The following is an 18,551-nucleotide window of genomic DNA, read 5'->3' as shown; positions in this document are numbered from 1 at the left end:
CGGTAGAGGTAACCGGAAGCCGAGACAAGTCGGGTAGCATGAAAGGGTGAGAAAACTGCGGTAGAGGGTAGCAGAAGACAACAAAGCCAGCGACCACAATGCTATGGCATAATCAAAATTCTATAGCATATAAACTAGAACAAAACTATGGCTCAAGGAGCAAGAATCAATGATAAACGCAGTACAAAAGTGACAGGAAAGCATAAAGAGCAACCATAAAACAGAAATGTCAAAAAGAATTAGACACTAGTGATAAACGCAGTACAAATGACACGAGCAATGACAAAACACAACTTATCTGCTTGAAGCCGCATTTAAAAAAGGCAGATCTGTGTGTTCCTGTTGCCATCGTAACATATGAACATTCTAGAGCTTTGTGATGTTTACTTTAAAATGGCTGCTTGAAGTTTCATTAAAGGAATAATGCATAATAGTAGCCTCTGGTCTTGTAATGAAATCCCCTACCTGCACACAGGAAGGAGACCTAAGATAACGAAGTGCCAAGATTTTCCAACTACCAGGCAACTAGATCTAGACTCAGCTCAAGATCGGGCACAGATCTTTTGTAGGGATCCCAGGGCATACATGTAGTTGGATGTGATCCGAAAGAGGAAAAGAGTAAGTAAATGGAAGCAGCTAAACAGGTTGAGTTTGCTAAGGGTATTTTCATCCTGTAAGGCTTTGGAATAGGGATATAGAGCAAGTAGCCTTCAGAAAATCTAAAGCAGGTAAAGAAGTCCCAAAAGTTAACCTTAGTTCCTCAGTTTTTGTGGGATTTGTACTGGAGGACACAGATGAGCTCAACAATCTTGGCCTAAGAATTGTGCCTGTAATAGAGGTAGAGAAACCTCAACCAGAGTTGCCCCTTCTGGTTAATCAAGCTGGCCTTAATTTGGAACAACTAAATATAGTAATCAGAGGGGGGGGCAATCCTGTCCCTTTCCCATTTGGTGGGTTATAATCAGGGTACCGTAGAGGTAACTATTCCGTCCCACCCAAGAGAGGGAGTGATAGACCCAATCCCACTTCACAGGCGATTTGCACATCTAAGGGTCAATAGGGAGAGTGTCTTTTCATGGAGGGGCAGGTGGTCTCGGAAGGTGCCGCACCTGCCAGCCTCGGGTTTGTTTCCTGGAATGTTCATGAGTCAGGGAACTTAATTAGAACGTTACATCTTACAAAACTCTGGGAGGAGAATGAGATGATCTGCTTACAAGAGACCTAGTTGGTGGGTGATCCAATTCATCAGAGCGGGTTTATGCAGCTTGTAAAAGGTGGAACTAAAATGAGACCTGGGCGGGTAAAAGGTGGGCTCATGACATTGGTATCAACAAAATGTAGCAAAGGAGCAAAAGTTATACAGATGAGTAGTGAGCGGCTCCTGGCTTGTCTTCTGGACCTGTATGACGAGTGCCACTGGCTAATCAGTTAAGTATATTCTAATGTCTATGTAAACCAGGGTGTGACCCCCAAAGGAGATGTGGTAGGTATTCAAAAGGGTTTAAAGGCCTTGACAGAACTCCTCGGTCCCCCACAGATTCTCCTATTAGGGGACTTTAATCACCATCTAGCCACAACCCAGGTAGAGGTCAGTGTTACCGACATGTTAGAAAGTTATGGTATCCCCAATGCTATTATCCCAGATTGTATTAAATCCAAGTATGATGTGCAATTTATAAAATTTCTCTCTGTGCTAGGATTTGTTTGCCCAAATTGTTGGTTCAGTGGAATACACCAGCAGCTCAAATGTTTATATATGGAAAGCAGCACTGCCCAATAGATTATATGTTTATACAGGTGTGGTTCTTTGACTTCTGTACACGTTTGGAGGTGCTAAGAACTAGGGGCAGTTACCATTGGGGCTTAAAAATGACTTTAGTCACGGTCCTACCCCAAAGGGAGCAGGTGATTCTGATGGAAGTAGTCTTCCCAAAACGATTGACTACAAGAATAGATGATAGATATATGACCCTATTGATGCAGTATCAAGTCCTTAATGATTTGGAGCTTGGTGAGGACCCTGGTCTTACAATTTTAGACTGGTACTCTGAAACCACTGCTGAGGTAGTTAAACATTTTACCCCTTTAGTTAGGATGTGTAACTTTGAGGCCAAAAAGGATGAGCCAAGTCGGTCTCTAAAACAACCTTAGTTTGATAAGGAGTGCTTAATCACTAGAAAGGAGCTGAGGAAAGTAGGAAGGACCAAGTGCTCCTTAGACCCTCCTAATGGGAAAGAGAGTTATGAGTGTAAAATAAAGGAGTATGAGGCCCTGTTTAGGGTTAAGAAGCAGACCTATTGTCAGTCAAATTGGGACGTTATGATTAGCAACCTCTGGGATAAGGATATGAAAATGTTTGGGAAATTAGTTCAGAGGGGGTATAGCAATTTGATCTTTCCTTTAACGTGCACAGGCCAACAAAATGCTTGGGTGATTTACTTAGGTAACATGTATGAAGCTAAAGGTAAAAGTGAGAGGTAATGGGCCTCAATTGAGGGAGGAGTCATTGGAGTCTTTCTCTGTACAAGTTACAGCCAACTGATAATTTTAACAAAGGTAGCTGGGCCAGGGAACCTTCCAGCAATCATTATTAAGTCAAACCCTATGTGGTGGGCATCCTTCTTTTTAAACGTTTTTGTAGCCATAACAAAGTCAGGTATGTTTCCGCCTAGCTGGAAGGATGAAATAATCAAACCAGTACATAAGATAATTGAAACAGATGTCCTGGGTAACTTCCACTTGATTAGCATGCTTGACTTTGGTGCAAAATTGTACTCTAAGGTAATTCTCATCTCACTTAAGAACTGGATTGAGTGCAAGGATATAGTTCCAATGGAACACGTAGTCTTCAAGGAAGGGCATTTGATGGTTGATCATTAGTTCAGCTTTAGACCCTGGGGCAAAAGGTGAAGGAAACTTTAGGGAGTCTGTTTTGCTGTATTTCATTGAATTTAGCTCGGCCGTTGATCTTATGGATAAAAACATCTTGGGGGCCAAAAATATGACAACAGGCAATTCCCCTCAGTTTTTTTAGTAATTTTGAAGGAATTGCACTCTCAGAATTGGGCCCAAGGGGAGCTTGAATTATATGGGGCTTTGTCGAAAAGAATACCCTTAGAATATGGGCTATGGCAGGGCTGCGTCCTGGCCCCTACGATGTTCTCCATGTTTCTTGCAGATCTCCCTGGAGTGCTTGCTACTACCATTTTTTCTTGACTAAAATTGGGGGCAGGCATGTGACATGCCTCCTCTACGCAGATGATCTGTCTATTTTAGACCTAACTCAAGTAGGCCTACAGAGGATAATGAATAGATTCAACAGCTGCTGTGAGGTCAACTATCTGGAAAAATCTAAAATAATCCCTTCAGGAAAAAGTCAAACCGTTTAAATGGCACCTGGGTAATAGGGTGGTAGAGGTGTTATCTTCTTACAAATATCTAGGGATAATGTTCACAAAAAAGTATAAATGGGCCTTACGTAAAGAATTGGTGGAGCCATGGGCAGCCTCAACTATAGGAAGTCTAGTACGCTTTAAGAACACCTTTGGAGGGCCATCATGGACCACCCTTCTAACAGCCTATAATGCAATGGTCCCCTCATAATGCCTTTATGGGGTTGAATTATTGACCCTAAGTATGGAGGCAAGCTGGAAAAAGTGTCAGGGTAAATGATTGACAGAATTTCTAGGTCTCCCAAAAAGTGTGATGGGCCCAGCAATAGGACTGGGAAGGTAGCAGCAGGTTTGGAATTTTCAGGCCTAGAAATCAACCCTGTGATTCTGGGATAAAATCTGGTCCTCAGAGGTACGGAAGGTATCAGTTCTTTGTGCTACTGAAATTCTAATAAGTGAGTTAAAATGGGTGGTGTGGGTCAGAAACAGAAAAGGGTAAAATCACTGGGGCTTTAAAAATGGAGAAATTTAGGTTGACTGAGGCCTCTCACCTCTTAAAAGGTGAATCAAATGTGGCCTATAGAAGGGAGTCAAGGCTGGTTGGCGTGAAGTAGGTAAGTAACAAACTCTCAGCAAATGATATGCTGGAAAATCTGATGTTATTCCTGTACATACATACATTTCCAGATTGCCAGCTATGACTATTATTATTAGAATTTCGAGTTGAATCGTTCCCGCCAAGCCATAGCAAACTCTGGTCTGCTTCATGGAAGCGAGAGCATTAAAAATGCTCTTAATTCCATGAAGCAGAGCAGAATTGCTTTTGGACATGTTTTGCAGCTCCCTCTGTCCAAAAGCAATGCCAGCTCCCGCAGGAGGCGGGGAGCCAGCAGGGACTGCTCGGGCCTTGAGGCTCACCTGTGGTCCCCAACGTGAGGCCATGCCCCAGTGGATAGGGACCCCGGGGCAATATCGGCCAGGAGAGGGGGGCCACGCAGGCCCCCTTTCCCATAATAAAATATAAGAATGAAAGCCTGACCCCAGGGGATGGGGACCTTGGGGCGAGTGATAGGCTTATACAAGCAGTTACACATGCACTCTCAGACTAATTCATGCATTTATGTACAGGTTCATAGAGCTAATGAAACACTGATACACCACTTACAGATCTAATGAGACAGTTTTGTACCTATTTCCATGCACTGATGCACCCACTTGGAGACCTACTGAGTCAATGAGAAGGCCACTCACTAACCCACACAGACACACTCATTCACCAAACCACTGAGAGACTAAAACACCTACTGAAAAACTCACTCACACACTAATAGATCTATTCTGAGATCTACACAGACACTGAGGCATCCTTTCACAGACCCATTGAGTTACTGATGTAGCCAGTCCGAGAATCAGTCAGATACTAACACACTCACTCACACACCCATTTAGACACTGACACACCCACTTCGACTTTGACGTACCTACTGACAAACCTGCTTATGCTTTGACTCACAGATCCACTCATACATTGATGCACCCACACACAGACTCAGACACTGATGCACCCTTTCACAGACCCTCTTAGACGCTAACATACTGATGCACTCATAGATTCACTTACGTAGTGATGCACCCAGTCCCAGAGCCACACCGACACTGATGCAATCTCTAACATACGTAGTGAGACATTGAAATGGTCAGTCATGAGCCGACAAAGACATTGATGCATCCAGTTAGAGCTGTAGTCAGAATATGTATGGAGTTAACATTATAGTAAAAAATGTAAAATGTGTTGCTGTTGTTCATTAAGTTTGCGCTTTTGTTTTGTGGGCTTGCGATGGGTTCGTGAATCCAGAAAATATTGATGAGGAATATATATTCTGTTTTTAAAATATACTTTTCACTGTTGGGGTTTAGGGTGGCTCTGAGAAGAGCCTTTAAGTTCATTATGACTTTGTTACATGTACGAGCGGATGTACAGTTTGAGGTTGATGAGAAATACCCTGTCCCCTTCATTTGTGAAGTGAATTCCATCACTTCAATAGATGTTATTCATGTCAAAACGCAGGTTGTTGTTGTAGATAGAGCCCATGTTATGTTCTCTGAGATATGCAGAAACAGCTTTATTAACATGCTTCCTGGCGCTGTCAATCTGATTTGACCACTTCCTTTTTTGTCTTTGGCATATATTAGAGTACATAAAGACATTGTGAGGGAAAAGGGACATTGGGTGTGCAAAGGTATCCTTCATTAGGATTTCCAATCTAACCCCAGTTAGTGTGCCTAGGTCATTGCCACCGCAGTGCACAATCATGAAGTCAGGTGGTTGGAAATTCAAAAAGGTTTTAACCAATTACAGCAATTGGTGCCACTTTAATTCTCTCTGCGCAAACCATTTAATATACCATTTAATATCCACATTATGCAAACCCAAGTTTTTTTAATTACCTTTGTCTCGAGCATACTTGTTGTCCCAGAAAACGTTGCTGTGACCCACAATCGATACTGCTGGCATTTTGAAGTAAGGAGCAGTTGGAATCAGAAGAAGTCTGTAGCTGAATATGATTGCTGGTATAATGAAAGGCATCTAATATGGAGATATAATCTGGTTTAAGGAAAGGAACTAAGTTATTGGGTGTTCATAGACATTTCATACTTAAAAATAGGCTATATCTTAGTTTGTAAAATAAGTATTTTTCTGAATGGCTGTGGAGAATGCATTAAAAGGTTCAATACACTAGATAAGCTAATATTTTTAAGTAGTCAACCACACCTGCTACTGTTGAATTGGAAGCTGGTGTGCTGTAGTTAGAAACATGATGGCCTTTTGACTTACTGGTACAGTTGAATGTTTCATAAATTGTTGCTATTGGAACTGAGGTGAAGCACTGTGGTGAAGGGTTTAAAGTAAAGTGTGGTTTCAAAATATGAAATGTAGTATTTTATACATATGTTTGAAAAGTGAATTTTTCTGATTAATTAGTATGTTTCAGAGTACTAAGTTGTTAAAAAAATTATTGTAGTATTATTGGAAATGGCTTTTTGAACTCCCGTAAGGATCCGTGACTCCATCGCAACTCCAACAAATTACACAACAGATTGGGCTTCTTTACAAGAGAGTAATGGAGGGTTAATATAACTGTCCAATAGAATGTGGTTCTAAATTTTGAAAAAAAGGGAATATTTTGATCTTTACTTACATTCATTTCTGTGGAAAATGAGAAGGGAAATTTGCCATTGCTAGTTCTTCCTTCTTGAGAGGGGTACATCACATTTATTGTGTGGAAAATAAAAATATCTAAGAGTTTCTGATAAATTCGGATTCTACAGTGGATTTTCTCAGGTAAGTTACAAATGTGTAAGCAGTGTGATCGATGGCATAGGACCCTTTAAGTGATTGTAATTATTTTCTTAATTATGAGATGAACAGTTTCTAGAAGTTGTAAATCATTATATCAGAAAAAAATCTCTATTTTATTAACTATGTCTTGTGTTAATTTAAATAATGGTAATGTATTTTGTTTGATATGTGCAGAGCACAACACATAGTAATATAAAAAGAGATGAAGAGTTAAATATGTAATTGTATACATGAAGTAAATAGGTATTTATATAGATAAGTAGGATTGTTAACATGTTTGAGGTGTGAAATAATAGAGAATAGGATAGTCTGAGTAAAGAGTGAAAATATAATCTGCCAAGGTACAGACAGGAACAAGACAGTCATAGACAGGAATCAGTTTCATTTTGCTTTAGGACTCTGTTGTTTAATGAGACTGGTAGGGAAGTATGATGTTCAAAATGTATTTCTACAAGCAATAAACACTCTCCTAGTTCATATAACTTGACTAAAAAGTACTTTGTATGTACTCTTTGCAACGGTACACTGTAAGTAGTGTGTTAATAGTGAAGAGATCTTTAACATGACTTATATGAACTAGGATAAAGGTTAATACATCTGCCAACATGTTTTAAATCTCAATTTTCTCTGCCAGTTTCATTAGAGAGTCAGAGCTCACAATGCCAGGTCTAAACCTAAATGACTTTCTTCTGCATCTCAGCATCCTTCTAAAGACCTTAATGAGTGTGTCTATGCCTTTTAGGAGTGAGATTACACATATCAAGAAGTCTGTAGGTACTAGACTACGTCTGTTTCACACCACATGCTCTCTAAATCTGTGCAGAAGAAAGTGCATGAATCACTTTCTGATCATTATACAGGGCAGGCAGGTTCGGAACTGTGTGTTTGAGTGCTTCTGTGATGCCTGCCTAGCTAAGGGATCTGTGCTTCTGGGACTGAATGCTGAAGTAGCTCTGACAGGATTTGTGCAGGAGCATGATAGACTGCATAGTTTTTAAGTTAGGGTAATGAGCTGTACCGAGGTTTCAGACTACATGTAGAAGTGCAGACATACCTGCGACAAGTTACCAGTCAGACATTCAAACTTGACAGAGAACGCTTCCAGTTTAAAGCTCACACTTCACTATCTACACCTACTTCAAATGTACCTTTGCTGAGACCTATATGGACCAAGACAGAGGTTAATATCTCTGCCAACATATTTTCAACCTCACTTTTCTCTACTAGTTTCATTACAGAATCCGAGCTCACAATGCCAGGCCTAAGCCAAAATAAAAGGCCGACTCCTGTCATGCCACTCTTAAAATTATTCTGTATCTTTAGTTATATACTTTACTTGAAACAAAAGATGTAAAGATGACAAAAAAACAACAAAATAAAAGAGCACTAAAAAGTACTACTTAAAGAAGACTGAAAATTGGAAGTTGGATACAATATTGTAAAGGAAAAAATATATACTGGTAAGAGAACTAAGCAGTTTCTTAAAACTATATTAAGAAAACTGAAAACTAAGGAAAGTATTGAAAAGACAAACAAAACTTTAACAAGTCACAAATGAAAGAAGAATACTGATGTTCAAAGAGGAACACATTGTAGAAAAACAACACATCTGACAAGAAGGCAAAAACAGTATAAAGATATAAGAAGCAGAATGTTTGGAAGTAGAGTAATCCAAAATGTATTAAAGAATTTAAAACAGTATAAAAGAAGAGCATCAGTTTATAAGCAAAAGCACCAGATTGAAAGTGTAGTAGATGAAGCTTTTTAGTTGAAACTAAAATTATTTATCTTAATATTGAACAGAGTGAGAAGACTGGATAAAACAGTGGTGTTTATGAAGGAGAAAATCAAGAGAAAAAGACTGGTTAATAGAACTAACTTTTGTGAAACTTTTACGGGTGAATGGAAACACACTTCTAATACTGAGCCTTTCTTTAATGAAGAAAGCTATTTTCAAGAGAACACATTAGTACATGCAGTTGATACTCGTGGTCAACTTTATGAAGTGAAAGATGGTTCTCCAATTCCAAAGGAAAAAATGGTTCAAAGGAATGTCGAAGAAGTAATAGTTGAAGAAGTTCAAGGTAGGCTTACAAAGGTTCCTGTATTTAAATGGAATTGTAGCAGAATTTGCAGTATTCAACAGGAGTCTATTGATATATTATAATTTGTTTTAGGTCAATATCCAAATAGAAGTGTTGAACAAAAGATTGAGATACTGTAAGGACTAGATCCATGTAAAATAAGAAAATATACTAAGTTATAGGGTCATTCTCTGGCTTGTTTTTCCAGAGAAGTGTGCCAAAGCACTTTTCATCATTTAAGAATGTTTGCTCTCCACCATTCCGAAATGCGGAAGTTAGTGAGGAAACTTTACTATGCAAAAACTCCTGCTTTATGTTTAAGTGAAATGAATACAGCTCTTGTGCATGGCTCTGTAGCAGATGTACAGAAAGTGTGTGGTGATGTACAGTTTCGCTTTTTTGATTCTGTAGAGGAGTGTAGGGAAACCGAGGCCTTGATGTCTGCAGGTGTAGTAGAAGAAGACAAATAAATTAGTATTGATGATTTTGCAGAAGAGATTACAAAGTTGAACACTGTTTCCTCTGTAAAACCAAACTATGGGGTCTATGCCACCGCAACGGCAAAAGGGACTGCCCGCCATAGGTGCGGCGGTACCACCATTCAAATTAGGATGCACCTGCCACACTGGCGGGCGCCTCCCGCATTTTTTACATTGCAGCTGGCGGTGCTGTATGTAGCACCTGCCGCAATGTAAAAAATGCATGTAGTGCATTTGCATGCACAACGTGACAGGCGCCTTGTGGTGCCTGCCACCTTGTGCATGCAAATGCAGGGGGGAACCATAGGTACCCCACATGTGCACCCCCCCAACATCCAGGGGGCCCGCTACGGGTCCCCAACAGCGAAAACCGCATGTCTTTCAATGGCGGCAACGCCGCCATGGAAAGGCTGTTCTCGCCGGCATCCTGATATGGTTGGTGGTGTCTTACAGACACCGCCACCCTATTGTGGCAGTTTTCTGATCGGTCGACGTGTCGACAGGCGGAAAAGCGTCGGACGGTCTTCACGTCCGCCGCGGACCCCCCAGCCATCCTAATTTGGCGGGGGTCCATCACAGTGGCGGCTGGTGACATTTGAAAGTGGTGAGGCATAAAAGTTCATGATGAGTGCCCTGTGGCAAGCAAGCGTAGTGAGTGAGCATGACTGTTATAACAAGGGTTCCAGGGATAATCCCCGGGGAAAACTTTATAAAAGGTGTGGGCAAATGGTGCATTTTCAAGCAAATTTCAGAAAGTAAGAAGGGTCATAAAGCAATTGTGAAACTGTAAGTATGACATCAATAAAAATATTCCATATGATAATGTCACTGGTAACTGCTTATTCTGTATAATCAGAGAACTGCTATGCTAACTCACAGGCCTATTCACGAGAACACAGTGCATGCTTTCTTTTTCAAATTGCCACTAGTGAGGCACAGGGTTGGAAAACACTGGAGAGGGAAGGTTAGGGCTCTGGAGCTGGCATGAAACTGGCAGTATTGCTTCCCTCTGCCTCACCCACACCAAGGTCCATTTTACCATCCAGTTTCAAGCATCACTAAACATAACATTACAGGCTATAAGTCAGTAAGTTAGGCCCGGGGTTCCTTTAAGCCCAACATGAGACTCCAAGCTTTCAATGCAGCACATTTAGTATCAGCAATAAATAGACGGGGGTTTTCATTCGGGCCCTGGGGGCTGGGGGCTATAGATGAGCAATGATTGGTTAAGGCCACAGAGTGCTGGGAATATGAGTCTGCCAGTGCCCAGGACGGTGACACCACCTACCGCGAGCAGTTGAGTGATGCACAAGATCAATAAATAAACCAAATAGCCCTCCTTTGAAGAAGGAAACGTGTTTATGGGCAGCATTTAATTTCGGAAGAAAGTACTTTTAAATATATAGTTTCACTAAATATTACACAATTCAGTTTGCTGTACAAGTTGCAGTCCATGGGTGCACTTTTTCTTTGAGGTACAACAAATAAATAAACCAAATAGCCCTCCTTTGAGGAAGGAAACGTGTTTATGGGCAGCATTTAATTTCAGAATAAAGAGGTGTGGTTATGCCAGTCTCCCCCGTGTGAGGATGATTGCCTTAGATTGCATTGCTTTGCTTTCCTCTTTGAAAAACATCTTGTGCCCCACATACTCTTCCGGCTTCTGTGTGGCACAAACCCATTCAGACTACCTCTCCTGAGGCAGCACTAAGCCTGCTGTGCAAAGCACTGAACCACGCACCACTGGTAAATACCGCAAGACGCTGCTGCTGTCTCAAACCATGAAGCGCTACTGTCCAATAAACTGAGCAAAGCACTGCTGTCCACCACGAACTAAAGACTTCTGTCCAACACCATTTGCTATACACTGGTGTCTGACTCCAAAACCATAAATCAGGCACTGCTCTCCAACATCATGAACAAATTCTGGCCAACACCATGAGCTATGCACTGGGGTCCAAAAACCACAAACCGCTAACACCATGAATAAGGTGACCATAATTTGAGAACCAAAAACAGTGGAGTAGACATAGAAGTAGGGTTAACCGTTAGTGAGATTCTACACATACCAGAAGCCCGCTCAGAGGTTTTGCTGCAGAGATCAGAGTAGAGTGCAGTAAAGTACACCGGACCAAATCGCTATACACACATGTAATGCATACTGTCTTAAAGTAAATGTTGCAGAAAGTATTTTATACTTTTAAAATGTCAGTCAGACTTTTTTTTTTTTTTTTTTTTTTCTTTTTTTTGAAACCGTTTATTGCAATCTCAAGTATATACAAGTATGGGCCTACAACCTTCCGGCCGGCCGCTAGAGTGACAGGAGCACCTGACAAACTTACAAAAGGGCACTTGGCGTTACAGGGAAGCAAATCAGGAGACATCAACGACGTGGGCCACATGACTCTAAGCCCACAATACGGTTTCATTTTATACACACGCAACAACATAGAAAAACACACCCGCAAGGCAACCCGCAATCGAAGGTAATCACACGTGCTCCTCGAATGAGGGACCCCGACCATCCACAGGAATCTGAAGAGGGGGAAGGGAAACAAGTCCAGGACTGGGGGAACTCTGTGCCCGGGGCTGGGGGAGGGGGTCAACTAGGGGGACGGAGCCGGTGAGGCAGCAGGCAGCAGTGGTGGCTCGCAAATACCCCCGCGGTAGGCGTTCCAGGGGCCCCATATTTTCACCCACGCCCCAGGCTTGCCCCTTGCCACATACACCACCTTTTCTCGGAACATGCACCAATCCATATGTTCTTTCCAGGCCGACACCGCCGGGGGCCGCTGGGATCCCCACAGTTGAGCGATGTCACGCTTAGCTATCATATATCCCAGAGTCACCCATCGCGTCTGCGGAACCGAGTAATCAGTTGGTTCCCACACATTCAGCAAGCATCTCCTCGCTTCAGGCAACAGTGCGACATGCGTAACCAGACGCAGGACCTCATGCACACCACGCCAGAATCGCTCCACCTTCGGGCATTCCCACAAAATATGCAAAAAAGTCGCCAAAGCACCACACCCACGCTTACACAGCCCATCCTCAGCATAACCCATACGCAGAAGCCTTGGCCCCGTCATGTAAACCCGGTGGAGTATCTTAAGCTGGACGAAGCGAAGGCGAGCCGGTATGGCCACCTCCTTCGGAGAGGCCACCGCGGAAATCCAGTCTTCGTCGTCCAACTCCAGCCCGTCGGCAACCCAAGCCTCACGGAGGCCGGTCAGCAGGCCCGAGCGGTCATTAATCAATTTTTTGTAAATGAGGGAGATCGTGCTATCCGGGACGTGGCCATCCAGCACTCTATCCTCCAGGGGGGAAGACTCCGGGATGGAGGCGGCGTCTGGGAAGACGGAGCCCAGCGCATGACGGACCTGCAAGTACCGAAAGTATTCACTGCCCTGCAGCTGAAACTCCGTCTGCAGCGTCTCGAATGTTTTAAATCCCCCTCTCGTCCAGAGGTCCCCCACTTTACTGATGCCAATCGTGTCCCACTTCTCGAAGCCCTTCGAGGTCCACAGGGAGCCCAACCGCTGAGGCGCATACAACGGCGACGCCCGGGTCAAACGGTCCTTCCACCCCATAGCTGCATTGGCCGCGTGCCACACCCGCACCATGACACGCGTGGGCCCCGTCAAGCGGGGATCCGGCGCGCCAGAGTAGAGTGCTCGATTGTAGTCGCCACCGGGCAGGAGCATCTTGTCCATTTCAAATGCCGGGTTCAAGGCGGGCCCATAGAGGCCGTGATTAATTGCAGCTAGCTGGGAGGCCCAGTAATACCGCTTAATGTCCGGGAGGGCAATCCCCCCGTCATACCACGGGAGCGTCAACTTCGCCAGGGCTATACGCGGCCTCCCGTCCCAGAACAGGCGGCGCTGTAGACTCTCCACCTCACGGAAGTAGCGCGCCGGGACTAGGTCCATAGTGTTCTGGAGAGCGTACAGGAAGCGCGGCAACGACATCATCTTAAACAATGCCGCCCGGCCGAGCGGCGAAAGCGGCAGGTGCCGCCAGCGCGCGACGTCCTCCTTCAAGCGCTGGAGGGGGGGAAGCAAGTTTCGCTCGTAGCGGCCGCCGGGTCCAGCGTGATATAGACACCCAGGTACCGAAACCCCTGCGAGGCAATCTGGATCGGACATCCCCGCGGGAGGACGGGAGCCTCCCCGGAAAGCACATAGACACATGATTTAGCCCAGTTGATGACAAGGCCTGAGTTACGGCCAAAGGAGCGCAGGACATCAACCAGGACAATCAGTGATTTGCGCGGGGAGGCTAGGTACAAGAGGATATCGTCAGCGTAGAGGGACACGCGGTCCTCATACTCAGGGGTCCAACGGAGACCACGGATGGAAGGGTGCCACCGCAGCCACTCCGCCAGGGGTTCCAAGGCCAATGCAAACAGGAGCGGCGACAAGGGGCAACCCTGTCGCGTGCCCCGTCCCAGCGCGAACGGGGCCGAGACTCGCCCATTCACTACCACCTGCGCTAACGGGCCCGAGTACAACAATTTGACCCAGCTGATGAATCCCGGTCCAAATCCAAATTTCGCCAGCATCGCCCAAATGTATGGCCATTCGAGCGTGTCAAACGCCATGGTGGCGTCTAAGGACGCCAAGATGGCCGGCTCCCGCACAAACGGAACACGCGCGAGCACCCCGTGCAAGCGCCGCAGATTAAGGGCCGTGTTGCGATGGGGGATAAAACCAGACTGGTCTTGGTGGACCAAATCGCCCACCACACCGACCAGCCGGTTGGCCAGCACCTTGGCAAGGATTTTGGGCTCCGCATTCAAGAGCGAGATAGGCCGATAGGAGGTAACCCGGTCTCGGGGTTTCCCCTCCTTGTGGATCACCACGATTGTAGCCAGACGTTGGTCCGGCGGGAGGGAGCCCCGCGAGTGGGCCGCAAGGAACATCGCGCGGAGGTGGGGTGCCAGCACGTCCGGTCGCAGCTTATACAACTCGATAGGGATGCCGTTCGGGCCCATGGCCTTGCCAGATGCAACCGAGCGTATAGCGAGGGCAATTTCGTCCGAGGTAGGAGCAGCATCCAACGATTCCCTGTCCTCCACCGAAAGGGAGGGCAGCGCGATATCTCGAAGCAGGGCATGAGAATCCGCCTCCGAGCAGGGAGAGACCGGGGAATACACCTCGCGGAAATAATCCGCGAAGCAAGAGACAATGTCTTCTGGCTTGGTGACACGTACACCATCCATCCTCTCAATCAGCGGAACCACACGACTCGCTCTCTCCTTTTTATCCAGCCACGCAATCAATTTACCAGCCTTATCACCCACATCATACAGTCGCCCCTGTTGCTCTCTACTGAGGCCCCTGGCTGCCTCCGTGACGAGGGCCCTATACGCCGCTTGCTTAAGGTGTAGAACATGCAGTGCAGCATCCGTCACCCCACTCCCCAAATCACCCTCTAGTTCAGTAATTTCGGCCTCCACTCGGGTCACCTCCTCCTGCTCGCGCCTCCGGGCATGGGATATGAAGGAGAGGGCCTCCCCCCTAATAACTGTCTTGAAGGCCTCCCAAAGGGAGATGGCCGAAGGGACAGACCCCACATTCTCCTCGAAATACCGCTGCAAGGATTTAATCAGGTCAGCGCGAATAGTGGGGTCGCGCAGATACCAGGCATTGATTGGAGCTACCCTGCCCTCCCCCCTCGGGAGGACACCAAAGTGCAACAGGAGCGGGGAGTGATCTGAAATACCCCGCGCCAAATGGCGCACCTCTCCCACCCTCCCAGCATAGGCCGCAGGGACAAGGATATGATCAAGCCGCGAGAGGCTACCATGGGCACCCGAATGGAAGGTGTATTGCAGCTGCGTGGGATGTTTTAAGCGCCAGCAGTCCACCAATCCCAATGTATCTAAAAGGCCGGACAGCCACGCCTGCGCCTGGGGGAGGTCCCTAGGGGGGTGACGATCCATAGTCCCAGAAACCACCGCATTGAAATCCCCCCCAACCACCAGAAGCCCCCCCGGAAGGTCAAGGAGGAGGCGCCCCAGGTCCGCAAAAGTAGTAGACTGTAGCCCCGGTGGGACATACACTGAAACAAAGACAACCACTTTGCCCTCCATTCTCCCCACCAAGGCAGTGTAGCGTCCCCTCTCATCATGGCGCACCTCATCTATTTCCAGCGGGAGCGAGTTCTTAACCATGATGCCCACCCCCCGCGAGCCAGACGTGAAGCCCGAGTGGGCCACCAAACGATAGCCACGCCGATTCATGGCAAAGAAGGAATTACCAATAAGGTGTGTCTCCTGCAGAAAGACCACATCTGGCGAAATTCGTTTCAGATACTGCAGGACCACACCTCGCTTAATCCTATCCCCCAGTCCATTAACGTTCCAAGACAACAAAGTCAAGTCCCTACCCCCCATCACATACAGAAGCCATCACTCGTCCCCCCGAGAGCACATCAAAAACACCAATACAGTAAAGGGTTTGCCTTGCGGTAAAAACGAACAACACCCCACCCCAACCCACCCGTCCCAACAGAACTCCCCCCTCCCTGCACCCCTGCATGAGCCCGAACAGCCCCCCCAAAGTGCAGTGTGCCTGTCGCCCCATAGATGAAAACACTAACTAGTCCCCCAGAGGAGGAGGGAAAGCCCCCAAGAGACCCCGTACGACCTCCACGGGAGGGGAACTTACACAATCAGTCAATGATGACAATAATGTTGTCCAGAGCAAGGCCTACTATTAGTCCCTCAGTCCTGATCCGGCAAGCCCTCCCCACCAACCGCGCCCCCCCCACCCCCACGGCCCCGGTCCCCGGGCAAAGTGTCCAACCAGTCCCCGGCCGCCTCGGGACGATCAAAAAAGTGCGTGCGGCCATCCACCTCTACCCTCAACTTCGCTGGAAAAAGCATCGCATACTTGAGGTTCAGGTCCCGTAGGCGACGTTTGACTCCAAGAAAACTCAGTCTCTGCTTCTGGACCGCCGGAGTAAAATCAGGATAGAAGTTTACGTCCATATTGTCGAGTCTGACCGGTCCTTGTTGCCTAGAAGTCTGCAGGATAGCGTCTCTGTCCCGAAAGTTGAAGATCCGGGCAATGAGAGGCCTCGGAGGGGCTCCGATCTTAGGTCTCCCTCCGGGGACCCTGTGGGCACGTTCCACTGCGAAGAGTTTACTCAGCCCCCGGGGCCGGAGATGGGTGAGGATCAGGTCCTCCACAAACAGATCCGCCGCCTCCTCCTCACGTCCCTCCGGCACCCCGACAATGCGAACATTGTTCCTCCGGGCCCGACCCTCGGAATCTTCCAGTCGACGATCCATCAGGGCGCTCGCCTGGCCCAGTCGGCGCACCTCCTTTTGGAGGGCCGCCACGTCCGTTGTGAGGCCCGAGGTGGTGTGGGCCAAAGAGTCGACCCGGTCATTCGTCTTGGACAGATCGGCCCTCACCAGGCCCACATCCACGAGGACCGAGTCAATCTTTTGCGCCAGAGTGTCAAAGCGCTGGTCCACCGAGGCCTTCATCTCGGCGATGGCGCCCATGACGTCCCAGAGGGTCAGATCCGCGGGCAAAGCAGGGGCATCAGTCGGGCCAACAGGGGACCTACGCGGCGCCTCTGGAGATCCCTTCTGGAGGGTGTAGCGGTCCATGTTGTTAGATTGAGGGGCTGCGCCACGGCGGGTCGATTTCACCTTTGCCCGGTCGCCATCTTGTTTCGTGGACATGGCTCCAGTCCCCAAATCGTGCCAATCTCCTTGAAAAGGGCTGACAGACCGGTTCACGGGCTCCGGGGGAGGGCGACCATAGCTCTGACGGGCAGATCACAGCTAGCGGGCCGGCAGGGCACCCCGATGAAGTCACACCACCGCACACCGCCTCGCGACCCTACCTCGCTTGGCAGCAAGGAGGGCGCGAAAGCGAAAGTGAAAGTGCGGGGTACGCGAATCGCCCAGCCTCGCCCGCCGCTGTTGTTCACTTTGTCTCCGGATCGCCCCACAACTCCAATCCGGGGGGCCGGCGTGGAGAAGGCCGCAAACCTCAATCGATGCTCCCGCCGGTGTCCGAGGTCCGATTTGGAAACGGAAAACGGGTGGCACCTTAGCTCGGTCTCACGAACACAGTCCCCTCATCTAGGACAGGATATAGTCAGGATTTATGCAGGAGGTCGCGGAGGTCCTCGGGAGCCTCGCACCTACGCGGCCATCTTGGTTGCGCGCTAGGCTCCTCCTCATGTCAGTCAGACTTAACTTTCTTTCTGCAGCTTCTATATTGTTCTAATGCAAATCACTTACTGGTGATTTGTGGGACGTCGTATTATTCATGATGTTTGTGCACAGGAGAACAAAGAAGGTGTCAGGGCACACATTATCAGTTCGTTTTATTTAATTACTTAGTTCCACAATGACGGTTCCAGCTCCAGAGGAAAAACGCTGCTCTTTGAGGCACGATTGGTGCGACGCTGCTGGGTGGGGTTAGTCATTCCACGCCACACCTGATCGGAGAGGGTGGGGTGTGACTTCCATGATTGACATGCAGCCTCGGAACGTCAGGGATGAAGGCTGAAACGCCCAAGGCTGACTTTAGGAGCGACGTCATTTGGGGAGGCCCTTCACCACTGGAAGTCAGGGCTTTGATGAGCTGATAACCTCACAGGCCCCAGGGCTGAGGGATCATCGGCCCAGCAAAGTGTAGCTGAAGAGGCTGGCGCAAGCGCACTGGTGATTCGAATTTGCCTGGCTGACACTGAGCTGTGACTGCTGCCTGACACAAACTCTGAGTGAGGATCACTTTAATAGATAGCAGGCAGTCTAGTATATGCATCTGTTTTACAGTAGCTACAATCAAATCAAAATAGAGGCAGAAACCACAGAGGGCGCCGCCCCTACGTCCTAAGGAAAGAACCGCCACTGGTCAATCATGGAAGGATGGCGGGCGGATCGCCCCAGCCGTGCTGGCAGTGGCTACCGCCGGCCCAGCAGGGCTGATCTGCCCGCCATCCTAATAGGCCTCTATGTTTGTATTTGTTGTTGATGCACTCACTACAAATATCAAACTAGGAATGTTGATTTGTATATAAAAAGTGAAAAAGAAAACAAAAATAAGTGGCAACAATTTGCTGTTTATTTATTTGTAGAAGAGTGATTTGACTTGTCCAGTGATTAAGTTATATGTAACTACTGTTACAAAAAATAAGAAGCAAATAAAATGCCAGGTAGAGCAGTACATAACAACTTGGAGTTGGTACCAATTCCTCAGGAACT

The sequence above is a fragment of the Triturus cristatus genome, chromosome 10, assembly GCF_964204655.1.
Source record: "Triturus cristatus chromosome 10, aTriCri1.1, whole genome shotgun sequence".
Classification (NCBI taxonomy): domain Eukaryota; kingdom Metazoa; phylum Chordata; class Amphibia; order Caudata; family Salamandridae; genus Triturus; species Triturus cristatus.
Note: the sequence above shows the minus strand (reverse complement) of the source record.